This window comes from Solea senegalensis, unplaced genomic scaffold (assembly GCF_019176455.1).
Source record: "Solea senegalensis isolate Sse05_10M unplaced genomic scaffold, IFAPA_SoseM_1 scf7180000016670, whole genome shotgun sequence".
In the NCBI taxonomy this organism is placed as follows: domain Eukaryota; kingdom Metazoa; phylum Chordata; class Actinopteri; order Pleuronectiformes; family Soleidae; genus Solea; species Solea senegalensis.
The window spans coordinates 1-9,552 of record NW_025321947.1 but is presented as its reverse complement, the minus strand read 5'-3'; the positions used below and the strand labels follow the sequence as shown (position 1 = coordinate 9,552).

At 49.0% G+C, this 9,552-nt stretch overlaps 12 non-coding genes across 12 annotated transcripts; 8 read left to right on the top strand and 4 right to left on the bottom strand.

Annotated features, from left to right (window-relative positions):
- Window positions 1–115, bottom strand: LOC122763293 (the record flags this gene model as incomplete). The annotated part of the gene is made up of 1 exon (XR_006359004.1): window positions 1–115. It is a non-coding gene; the product is annotated as a 5S ribosomal RNA (ribosomal RNA).
- A 402-nt stretch (window positions 116–517) lies between these two features.
- LOC122763285 lies at window positions 518–681 on the top strand. Its single transcript, XR_006358996.1, has one exon. It is a non-coding gene; the product is annotated as a U1 spliceosomal RNA (small nuclear RNA).
- A 638-nt stretch (window positions 682–1,319) lies between these two features.
- LOC122763290 lies at window positions 1,320–1,432 on the top strand. The gene has a single exon (XR_006359001.1). It is a non-coding gene; the product is annotated as a U5 spliceosomal RNA (small nuclear RNA).
- A 179-nt stretch (window positions 1,433–1,611) lies between these two features.
- On the top strand, window positions 1,612–1,794 carry LOC122763287. The gene has a single exon (XR_006358998.1). It is a non-coding gene; the product is annotated as a U2 spliceosomal RNA (small nuclear RNA).
- Window positions 1,795–1,913: 119 nt separating this feature from the next.
- Window positions 1,914–2,032, bottom strand: LOC122763291. The gene has a single exon (XR_006359002.1). It is a non-coding gene; the product is annotated as a 5S ribosomal RNA (ribosomal RNA).
- A 110-nt stretch (window positions 2,033–2,142) lies between these two features.
- Window positions 2,143–2,261, bottom strand: LOC122763292. Its single transcript, XR_006359003.1, has one exon. It is a non-coding gene; the product is annotated as a 5S ribosomal RNA (ribosomal RNA).
- Window positions 2,262–2,663: 402 nt separating this feature from the next.
- On the top strand, window positions 2,664–2,827 carry LOC122763294. Its single transcript, XR_006359005.1, has one exon. It is a non-coding gene; the product is annotated as a U1 spliceosomal RNA (small nuclear RNA).
- Window positions 2,828–3,474: 647 nt separating this feature from the next.
- On the top strand, window positions 3,475–3,587 carry LOC122763289. The gene has a single exon (XR_006359000.1). It is a non-coding gene; the product is annotated as a U5 spliceosomal RNA (small nuclear RNA).
- Window positions 3,588–3,769: 182 nt separating this feature from the next.
- LOC122763286 lies at window positions 3,770–3,962 on the top strand. The gene has a single exon (XR_006358997.1). It is a non-coding gene; the product is annotated as a U2 spliceosomal RNA (small nuclear RNA).
- A 121-nt stretch (window positions 3,963–4,083) lies between these two features.
- Window positions 4,084–4,202, bottom strand: LOC122763283. The gene has a single exon (XR_006358994.1). It is a non-coding gene; the product is annotated as a 5S ribosomal RNA (ribosomal RNA).
- A 402-nt stretch (window positions 4,203–4,604) lies between these two features.
- Window positions 4,605–4,768, top strand: LOC122763284. The gene has a single exon (XR_006358995.1). It is a non-coding gene; the product is annotated as a U1 spliceosomal RNA (small nuclear RNA).
- A 647-nt stretch (window positions 4,769–5,415) lies between these two features.
- On the top strand, window positions 5,416–5,527 carry LOC122763288. The gene has a single exon (XR_006358999.1). It is a non-coding gene; the product is annotated as a U5 spliceosomal RNA (small nuclear RNA).
- Window positions 5,528–9,552: the final 4,025 nt, after the last annotated feature.

Genomic DNA, 9,552 nt, shown 5'->3' with positions numbered 1-9,552 from the left:
TACAGCACCTGGTATTCCCAGGCGGTCTCCCATCCAAGTACTATCCAGGCCCGACCCTGCTTGGCTTCCGAGATCAGACGAGATCGGGCGTGCTCAGGGTGGTATGGCCGTAAGCCGGGGGGTTGGGGACACAGACTGCTTTTATGGACTGGGCAAGGCCCCCTGCGCGTGGCGGGGCTCAAAAGTCAGCCTTTCGGACACACTGCACCTCAGCCTTTATCTCCACCACATGCTACACTCTAGTCCAGTATCGGGAAGCGACACCGAGATGGGCAAGCGGCTGTTGGTGCCGTCATGTCCAGTTGTTGCTGAATCTATAGGAAACGACAGCCAGGTATGCCAGTAAAAAGGTCGAGTGTTTCCTCTCCAATGTGTGCTGGAGGTTGAAGTTGAACATAGCACAGCATTAACGAGCAACTGAGTCAAGGCATTGGCCTCTGGGATTATTCATTTCCAGCACCATCAGCCAAAGAGCTGTGTCTGGCAAGAGCCACCCGGTGTTTGGCGAGTACACCTCATACTTACCTGGCAGGGGAGATACCATGATCAAGAAGGCTGTTCACCCAGGGCGAGGCTCAGCCATTGCACTCCGGCTGTGTTGACCCCTGCAAATTCCCCAAACGTGGGAGTCTTGACTGCATAATTTTTGCTAGTGGGGTGCTGCGTCCGCGCTTTCCCCCGATGAAGTCGTTGTAAGCAAAGGTCAGTCACCGGGTTCAACGCCAGGTGCCCATCTCCAAACTTTCTTACCGCCCCGCACAACATCTTCAGTCTTTTCCAAGTTGCTGAACGCGGATGGTTGGTGGGTGTTGTCTTTAGCTCAGCAAATGTCAATGCCTTTCCCAACTCTTTTGTAAGCAACTCGATTGTTGGAGTATGGATCCATGGCCATCATGCCAAGGGAGCATTACTTTACGCTGGCGCCCTGCCTACCTGCAGTGACCTTGATGTTGAAGTGATGCCAGAGCAACCTTTCACCATTTCAGAAGTCCGGATGAGGTGGGAAATGGCCCGGCAGTTTGTACTGCTCAGTGTGACACGGAGCTGCTTTGCTCATGCACTCACGTCTACCACTAAATGTTGGAGGTGTGCCAGTGAGCGAGGAATGTGCCACAGCCTCAGCGACTGATAGAAAACTGCAGCGCACAACCGACAGTAGGAAAGCGCTTCCTAACATGCAGTCAAATCTGGGCGGTTTATTGGCCGACTAAGCAAAAACGTTGAAGGAAGGCCGTCCCAAGGTGGCCGGCCGGCCGACCGAGACTGTGGTGACTCCGGCGGATAGACTCCTCGGCTGCTCTCCAGGACAGGGGCTACGTTGACTCTGGTTTCTCTTCAAAATGCACAAGTCTTTCGCCTTTTACTAAAGACTTCCGTGGAGAGGGACGTTCAAGAGTTTAAGTTATTTTTGGTGGGCTTTGCTGTAAGGCTGCGCCCTTTGAGTGTGTCAAATGTCAAGCAGCTGTCTGTCAAGGCTCAGAGGTGCACTTAGGTCAACCTTGGGGCGGAGGTGATCAGCAGCAGCAGCCTTTGTTATGCGCCCTTAAAAACATGGCACCACAACAACTGACTTGTGTGCCAAGATCTTGCTGGCCCTGCGACACCCGTGGGCCATCGCCGGCCTTTTGGCTAAGATCAAGTGTAGTATCTGTTCTTATCAGTTTAACATTCGATAAGGTCCTCTATATGGGGATTAAATATTAAATGCATTTTTGAGCAGTGGGAGGAAAACTGGGCTTTCACTCCTTGCATTGACCTGGTATTGCAGTGCTACCTAGGAACGGTGCACCATTCTCTTTTTCTGTGAAAGCAAAGCTAAGCTGAAACCAGAAAGACATCAACCCGTGCCTGTGCGTCAATTTAATTGCGAGCCCATGTTTCTTGTAAGGAAGCAGCAGCAGCAGCAGCGTAAAAGCTTACAGCACCTGGTATTCCCAGGCGGTCTCCCATCCAAGTACTAACCCGGCCCGACCCTGCTTAGCTTCCGAGATCAGACGAGATCGGGCGTGCTCAAGGTGGTATGGCCGTAAGCCGAGGGGTTGGGGACACAGACTGCTTTTATGGACTGGGCAAGGCCCCTGCTCGTGGAGGGGCATGTTTCTTGTAAGGAAGCAGCAGTGTAAAAGCGTGCAGCGGTGTAAAAGCTTACAGCACCTGGTATTCCCAGGCGGTCTCCCATCCAAGTACTCACCAGGCCCGACCCTGCTTGGCTTCCGAGATCAGACGAGATCGGGCGTGCTCAGGGTGGTATGGCCGTAAGCCGGGGGGTTGGGGACACAGACTGCTTTTATGGACTGGGCAAGGCCCCCTGCGCGTGGCGGGGCTCAAAAGTCAGCCTTTCGACACACTGCACTTCAGCCTTTATCTCCACCACATGCTACACTCTAGTCCAGTATCGGGAAGCGACACCGAGATGGGCAAGCGGCGGTTGGTGCCGTCATGTCCAGTTGTTGCTGAATCTATAGGAAACGACAGCCAGGTATGCCAGTAAAAAAGGTCGAGTGTTTCCTCTCCAATGTGTGCTGGAGGTTGAAGTTGAACATAGCACAGCATTAACGAGCAACTGAGTCAAGGCATTGGCCTCTGGGATTATTCATTTCCAGCACCATCAGCCAAAGAGCTGTGTCTGGCAAGAGCCACCCGGTGTTTGGCGAGTACACCTCATACTTACCTGGCAGGGGAGATACCATGATCAAGAAGGCGGTTCACCCAGGGCGAGGCTCAGCCATTGCACTCCGGCTGTGTTGACCCCTGCAAATTCCCCAAACGTGGGAGTCTTGACTGCATAATTTTTGCTAGTGGGGTGCTGCGTCCGCGCTTTCCCCCGATGATGTCGTTGTAAGCAAAGGTCAGCCGCCCGAAGTTCAACGTTGTGTGCCCATCTCCAAACTTCTCACGTCCTTGCGGAGCAACATCCCCAGTCTTTCCAAGTTGCTGGGAACGTGATGGTTGTGGGTGTTGTCTTTCAGCTCAAAGCAAATGTCACGCTCCCTTTCCCAACTCTTTGTAGAAGAACTCGATTGTTGGAGATGGATCCATGGCCATCATGCCAAGGGTTAATACTTTGGCGCTTGCTCTGTTCACTCCGTGCAGTGACCTGATGTTGAAGTGATGCCAGGAGCAACTCACCATTTCAGAAGCCCGGATGAGGTGGGAAATGGCCCGGCAGTTTGTACTGCTCAGTGTGACACGGAGCTGCTTTGCTCATGCACTCACGCCTACCACTAAATGTTGGAGGTGTGCCAGTGAGCAAGGAATGTGCCACAGCCTCAGCGACTGATAGAAAACTGCAGCGCACAACCGACAGTAGGAAAGCGCTTCCAAACATGCAGTCAAATCTGGGCGGTTTATTGGCCGACTAAGCAAAAACGTTGAAGGAAGGCCGTCCCAAGGTGGCCGGCCGGCCGGCCGACCGAGACTGTGGTGACTCCGGCGGATAGACTCCTCGGCTGCTCTCCAGGACAGGGGCTACGTTGACTCTGGTTTCTCTTCAAAATGCACAAGTCTTTCGCCTTTTACTAAAGACTTCCGTGGAGAGGGACGTTCAAGAGTTTAAGTTATTTTTGGTGGGCTTTGCTGTAAGGCTGCGCCCTTTGAGTGTGTCAAATGTCAAGCAGCTGTCTGTCAAGGCTCAGAGGTGCACTTAGGTCAACCTTGGGGCGGAGGTGATCAGCAGCAGCAGCCTTTGTTATGCGCCCTTAAAAACATGGCACCACAACAACTGACTTGTGTGCCAAGATCTTGGGTTGGCCCCAGACACCTGTGGGCCATCGCTTCTCGGCCTTTTGGCTAAGATCAAGTGTAGTATCTGTTCTTATCAGTTAAATATCTGATATGTCCTCTATATGGGGATTAAATATTAAATGCATTTTTGAGCAGTGGGAGGTGAAAACTGGGGCTTGCTCTCTTCACTCCTTGCATTGACCTGGTATTGCAGTGCCACCAGGAACGGTGCACCATTCTCTTTTTTCTGTGAAAAGCAAAGCGAAGCTGAAACCAGAAAGACATCAACCCGTGCCTGTGCGTCAATTTAATTGCGAGCCCATGTTTCTTGTAAGGAAGCAGCAGCAGCAGCAGCGTAAAAGCTTACAGCACCTGGTATTCCCAGGCGGTCTCCCATCCAAGTACTAACCCGGCCCGACCCTGCTTAGCTTCCGAGATCAGACGAGATCGGGCGTGCTCAGGGTGGTATGGCCGTAAGCCGAGGGGTTGGGGACACAGACTGCTTTTATGGACTGGGCAAGGCCCCCTGCGCGTGGCGGGGCTCAAAAGTCAGCCTTTCGGACACACTGCACTTCAGCCTTTATCTCCACCACATGCTACACTCTAGTCCAGTATCGGGAAGCGACACCGAGATGGGCAAGCGGCTGTTGGTGCCGTCATGTCCAGTTGTTGCTGAATCTATAGGAAACGACAGCCAGGTATGCCAGTAAAAAAGGTCGAGTGTTTCCTCTCCAATGTGTGCTGGAGGTTGAAGTTGAACATAGCACAGCATTAACGAGCAACTGAGTCAAGGCATTGGCCTCTGGGATTATTCATTTCCAGCACCATCAGCCAAAGAGCTGTGTCTGGCAAGATCACCCGGTGTTTGGCGAGTACACCTCATACTTACCTGGCAGGGGAGATACCATGATCAAGCAGGCGGTTCACCCAGGGCGAGGCTCAGCCATTGCACTCCGGCTGTGTTGACCCCTGCAAATTCCCCAAACGTGGGAGTCTTGACTGCATAATTTTTGCTAGTGGGGTGCTGCGTCCGCGCTTTCCCCCGATGATGTCGTTGTAAGCAAAGGTCAGCCGCCCGAAGTTCAACGTTGTGTGCCCATCTCCAAACTTCTCACGTCCTTGCGGCGCAACATCCCCAGTCTTTCCAAGTTGCTGGGAACGTGATGGTTGTGGGTGTTGTCTTTTAGCTCAAAGCAAATGTCACGCTCCCTTTCCCAACTCTTTGTAGAAGAACTCGATTGTTGGAGATGGATCCATGGCCATCATGCCAAGGGTTAATACTTTGGCGCTTGCTCTGTTCACTCCGTGCAGTGACCTGATGTTGAAGTGATGCCAGGAGCAACTCACCATTTCAGAAGCCCGGATGAGGTGGGAAATGGCCCGGCAGTTTGTACTGCTCAGTGTGACACGGAGCTGCTTTGCTCATGCACTCACGTCTACCACTAAATGTTGGAGGTGTGCCAGTGAGCGAGGAATGTGCCACAGCCTCAGCGACTGATAGAAAACTGCAGCGCACAACCGACAGTAGGAAAGCGCTTCCAAACATGCAGTCAAATCTGGGCGGTTTATTGGCCGACTAAGCAAAAACGTTGAAGGAAGGCCGTCCCAAGGTGGCCGGCCGGCCGGCCGACCGAGACTGTGGTGACTCCGGCGGATAGACTCCTCGGCTGCTCTCCAGGACAGGGGCTACGTTGACTCTGGTTTCTCTTCAAAATGCACAAGTCTTTCGCCTTTTACTAAAGACTTCCGTGGAGAGGGACGTTCAAGAGTTTAAGTTATTTTTGGTGGGCTTTTGTAATGGCATATTGCATGCACACAGACACACAGTTTCTTTATGTCACACAAGGTTCAGTGGTTAGTTGTTTCTTGGGTCACACGAGGTGTAGAGGGCAATTATAAGTTTCCCATTTCATCTCAAGGTCCCTGTCCTCCCAAGAAACTCCCTGTTCTCTACTGATATCTGCTAGTTTCTCACAACAGCTTATTGGCATCATATCAGACAACTACTCTATCCAATGAACCTTCTGTTCTTCTGTATCACGTACACATACTGCTGAAGACATGTTTATATACGCCTTGTTTCTCTCTGCTCAGTGTTGTTCACTTTGCAGACTCTTCGACTCTGTAAACTGTGCTCCTCTGGTTGCAACTCAGATTAAATCAACTTGCTTGTATTCATCCGACTCAGTTCTCGTGCTTCATCTCACTCACAAAAGTTCCCACAACAATTTGGTGTCAGAAGTGGGATCGTCTGAGAGTCCGTCGGGATCAAAAGGACGTCGGCAGCGCGCACCTGGAATCCAGGAGATCTTCCTCTACCTCCAACCAAGTATTCAGAGAGAGGGGACCGGCGATCCAATTGATTGACTGACTGGCTCCACGACGATCCAAGATAAAGATAACGTCCGCTTGAGACGGTGAGATGTTGACTTTCCAAATTCCAAATTTACCAATGATTCATGAATAATGACAATGATTCTGTAATCAATAGAGAAAAGTTTTTTTTATGTATTTTCTGAGTCTGTGGATACTTGCATTACTGCTGGTCATCATTTTCCATCGTTTACTTCCTTTTTGTTTTGGAACATTGACACGGAACTGTCATGTTGTAGGTTTTGATTGAAGGGGTTTACTTCCTTGAAATTGAAACTGAGTTTGTAGGTATAGGTTTTCATAACCTGATACTGAGTTTGTAGGTATAGGTTTTTATAACCTGATACTGAGTTTGTAGGTACAGATTTTTATAATCTGATACTGAGTTGTAGGTACAGATCTTTATGGTCTGATACTAAAGTAGGTGAGAACTTTCCACTCTCACTGAGGTAGGTGAGAACGTTCCATTCTCACTGAAGTTAGGTGTGGGTTATAGGCGTCAAAGACCTACACCTAGGATTATTTACTAGAAGTCAGGGACTTACCGGTAGACAGGGTCTATACGAGGTAAATAATCAAAAGAGTCAGGGCCTCTTGGTAAAAAGGAAACATGGGTACCCAAGGAAGTAAACGAGCGAAAAATGATCCAGACAGTCCAATTATTCTGGCCATGAAACAAAAATATGGGGATCAAAGTGTTGAATGTTTGAATTACTGGGTAACAAATCATGGATTCCCAGAAGGGGGATCGTTGAGCAAAACTCAACTGAAAAAATTACGTGAAAGTCTTGAGAAAGAAAGACAGACAATTATGAGCAAAAAGAGAGTGAAAAGTGATAAAATGAGAGAGATTGAAAAGAATGAAGGATGTCTGAAAAAGTGGGAAGTTGAATGTGAAACGAGAGAAAGGAGACAAGTGTGCAAAATGATAACATGTATGAAAGTTGATAAGAAAGACAAAGGAAGTGATTTTGAACCTAAGAGTAAAAAGAATTCTCTCTATCCTAAACTGACAGGGTGCGGTCAGAGCTCTCTGGTTGATGACGCTTCCTGGTCCCTCCCTCGAAGACGCCCCCCTCCAGATGCAATGGCTCCGCCTTCGGTTCCTCCTCCATACAACGCCTCATCTGCCACGTCATCACCGATGTCATCCACATCCTCTTTCATGAACACTCCCTCACCAGGCTCCAGTGTCCTCACCTCCTCCTCCCTCTCCCCTCCAATTGCAGCACGCACCAGACAACAGATTCAGCTCTTACGATGCCAATGGTGCAAGTTATGGGTCCGGATGGAAATCCAGGTTTTGTCTACCGCCCATGGACAACTCAGGACCTGATTGATGCAGCATCACACCTCCCAAAGCCTGCACAAGGTGGCGCTGCCATGGCACGAGCCTATGTTCAGTTCATCAAAGATTTCACACCAACCTCAGGCGAAATCCAGAGAGTCATGATGAAATACATGAAACCATCTGATTTCTCCAAGGTGAAAGACATTTTCCCAAGAGATGGCGACTTCAGACCACAAACGGTGAATTGGGACACTAATGACAATGCTGATCTAGCAGACCGACAGTATCAGGACTTTGTCACACAATTAGGACTGAAATTGGTTGAGGTTTCCCCTGCTCACTGTGACCTTGCTAAAGTGAATGCCTGCTGTCAGAAGGAAGAGGCATGCAGAGGGGACGCAGGCCATGGCAAGGAGAGAGATCAGGTCCAAGAATGGGACCACCACCAGGTTACGATGTGTGATTCCTGTGTGGCACTAAAGGACATTGGGCAAAGGATTGCACACAATTCCGAGGCCGAGGCAGAGGAAGAGGTGCTCCACCTAGAGGCAGAAATGACCGTTGGCAACAATCATCTGACTGATCTGAGAGACGAGGGAGGGGAGGACCAGATGCGTGCGTCACCCAGACAGCCTACCCTGAACCTTCAAAAAAGGGGAGTGAGAATGACACACACACACACACCACTCACACGCTTACACCGCAGCAACAACACCAACTACTCACAGATACTATTGAAGTTTTACAGAGAAAAACTGAGTTTAAACCTATAGGAACATACACCATGTATGATGACTCAATGGTGCAGAAACTGCCCACTATGATTTTGAATGTTGCAGGAAAAGATGTTACATTTATGGTTGACTCGGGTGCAACACGCACAGTGTTAAAATACTCTGAAATACCTGAGGCCAAACTCAGTGGCAATTTCATGTATTCCATTGGTGCATGTGGAACAACAGTGAAAGAGAACTATACATCTCCAATTACGTGTTCTCATCCTGAACCATTTACTAAAGTAAAGCACTCATTTTTGCTTTCCCAAGTCTGTCCATTCAACTTGTTAGGACGAGACTTGATGATGGCTTTTGGCATCGACCTGATTTCGACACCAGAAGGAGTTAAAGCTGTGAGACGAACAACTCCACCCAATCCTGAAGCCTATATAATGGCTAAGTATCAACCTGATTTAATCTCCTCGCTGCTCTACATATACCAATGGAAAGTTGAGAGTGTTTTGGCTCCATCTCTAACTGAACGTGCACATGCACTGGTTAGCCCAACTGCAGCTTTCATGCAGCCTGAGGCACTCCATTGCACGTCACACGTGACAACTGACCTTGACAGAGACTATGAAACTAAATGGTGGACTGACATCAAAGATACTCTACTGACTGACTCTCTCTACTGGACAGACCTGCGATGTGCACTTTCTGTCAGCTTAACAGCTGAACAACAACGATTTTTTCTGATTAACAATTCACATCCACATATTTCGCTTTCCAAAGGACAAACTGATCAATGGAGAGATTTAGGTCCATGGACAAAATCATGCATTGAGCTCAAAGATTGGCAATCTACACCTGACCCACATGTGTCGTACTCGCCAAAGGGGGGTGTTTTCAAAACTGCATGCAAATTAACTGTGGCTACTCTGAAATCTGTCTACTTGCTAGACCACAATCTTGATAAAACCGAACACATACACCAAATGCTCTCCGCAGAACAGATCCATCCAGCCCTTGCACAAGTCCCACCCAAATTGTGGGCACAAGGCAAATATGATGTAGGTCTCATAAAAAATTGTGAACCTGTAATAGTCACTCCTAAGTCTGACTACAGACCAAAACGAGTTCAGTACCCTCTGCGTCCGGAAGCCGTCGACGGCATTAAACCTGTTTTTAAATCCTTATTGGAAGCTGGTGTTATTATCCCATGCAATGACTCACCTGTCTGCACTCCTATTTTTCCAGTTCAAAAAGCTAGAGAACCACCATCTCTACCCGAGTGGCGATTTGTTCAAGACTTAAAAGCAGTTAATGCAGCTGTTCATGCCAGAACACCAAGTGTTCCTAACCCCTACACTTTGCTTTCACAAGTTCCATCCTTTGCTAAGTGGTTTTCAGTTGTTGATCTATCAAATGCATTTTTCAGTGTTCCTGTTC